The following is a 2,263-nucleotide window of genomic DNA, read 5'->3' as shown; positions in this document are numbered from 1 at the left end:
TTTACACACACACACACACACACACACACACACACACATACACACACAAGCAATAATATAATAGTGTGCGCCCCATCGCCCCTCAAGCGCATGTCAAGAGCGCAACAAGAAGTCAATACTGAACACAACACAAAATATACTCTACCGCGGTGCAATGGAGAAGCTAAACTATCGTAACTCCAGGTTTTGTTGAAAATGACTGTTGCACATTAAATTCCAAGGCAGTGGGAGGGGGCTCTGTTAGATCCGTTAGAATACGGATCAGATGGCCCCGGTTCTAATCTTAAACTGGGCGTTCTTGAATTCAGGTCGTTTTGAGTTTGAGGAGCCATTGGGCCCGATCCTATCGGAGACGGCCCTTAAGTAAACTCGGATGTATTGGGTTGATAGGGGCGCCATACGCCTATACAAGAGCAGTAGAATCCTCAGAGTCGTGAGATTATTAACAATGGACAATTGTCAAACTCATACACTAGTATCTATTGTGGGGAAAAATCGGTATTTCTTCCTCCTGCAAAATTCCAAAGAAAAAAACCCCGATATACGACAGTTGCGCTTCTAACCAGAGATACTTCAGCCCCAAGGTACCTGGAAAAAAACGTCAAGATTTTTTAACGGCTGTATTGATTTCTTACACTCGTCTCGCCCATATACTTCTTGTGTCAAAAACAGGGCTACATTCGAAATAGTAGTGGTAAAGCTACGCAAGTGACTGATCTCAATACCACTGTCGATGGTATAAATAATAAATATATCTCCGTTCCCACAAATCATGTTTAGAGGCTTTTATAACCCAAGATAGGCAGAGCTGTGCGTCAAAAGTGTTTTGCATTATTCTTTAAAAAATCATGACATTATGCAATTACGTCGCTCTGCCTTTGGACGACAGTTCACCTCTGACGCAAACATATTAAAAATGAAGGTAAAAAAACCAATGCCTTGACTCCACTCTTTTCTTTCCAACATTGTACTCCACTCAGGATTTTCCGGCTTGTCGCAAACAAATCGACGCAGAACAACTCAATGTATAGATCTATAAGTCCAGCGGAAAAGGTGTGGTGGTTTTGCCAATAAAATACACGACCTCGAGAGCGTGGCCTCCTCGAGAACTCGTTATAAACTTCTTGTTATTGTCTTCTACCCAAAAGGACAAACGTGTGCTGGATCAAACTCGGTGGTTTTCTATCCTACTTCTGTACCCTCTTTTTCGGTGTGGCGGCAGCTGTCCCTGGTGGGGATGATGGCGGAAGGGGGGGGGGGAGAGAAACGGGAGAATGGGGGTTAACCAGTATGGCCTGCTTCTTCATTTTCAATTCTATTATATTTACCCTTAACGCAGTTGTTCGGTGGAAGGGGTTACCGGACCTGATGTGGTCTACTCTTCCTTCTGTCCAGAGATTAACATCCGAACCCGCCCCTGATATAATGAGGCCCGTATTAAAGTCATACTGATTTATTATAAACTAAAAACTCAACTTCTTCATTTCTCAAATTCAGTTTCCCCCTCCTCTCCACCCCCCCCCCCTTCTTTTTCCCCAACCCCCTCACCCCCTTTCCTAACGACTTTTCCAACAACACACCGCCACTCCACTGTTCCTAACCTCCTCCCTTTCCAACCTCCTCCCTTTCCACCCCATCCGAACCTCCCCGCCTATCATTATTGTGTCACCGGTGGGCTATGTCCCAGTCCATCATCATAGACAATTCGATCCACCCCTCACCCTTCGCCCCACTCGGCGACCTGGGTTCGATTCTGACGTTCCACATCGTCATTTACAGATAGGATCTGCGCACTTCACAAGAAGAGCAAATCGACAGAGGATGCGCATAAATTGATGTACGGTAACGATTTCCCACAAAATGACAGGCTGTGAGCGATAGGAATGGCTACATACATAATATATACGTATGCATGTGTTTATATGTGTGCACGGGAAGTCGGGGAGGGGTGGGTGAGGCTCTGTTATAACTTGCTTTATTTAACAAAGACTCGTTAAAGTGTGTTTGAATAAAGAAAAGCACACCGAAAAAATAATGGCCATTTCTGAGCTGGGAAAGGGTTAAGTAGACATACAGAAACAACAGAGGGAGAACAAATTGTAGAAAATCTGCACACAATTTTAAAGCAAGGCAAATGTAGGAGGGAAAGCAGGAGGTAACCTGGGATGGCGGGGTGGCTATGTAATTTCGTCTAAAAGGTGAGTTGTTGTTTTTTTGTTGTTGTTGGTTTTGTTGTTGTTGTTTTGTTTTTTTTTGGGGGGGG

This window comes from Aplysia californica, unplaced genomic scaffold, assembly GCF_000002075.1.
Source record: "Aplysia californica isolate F4 #8 unplaced genomic scaffold, AplCal3.0 scaffold01397, whole genome shotgun sequence".
Taxonomy (NCBI): Eukaryota; Metazoa; Mollusca; class Gastropoda; order Aplysiida; family Aplysiidae; genus Aplysia; species Aplysia californica.
This window is presented reverse-complemented; position numbering follows the sequence as displayed.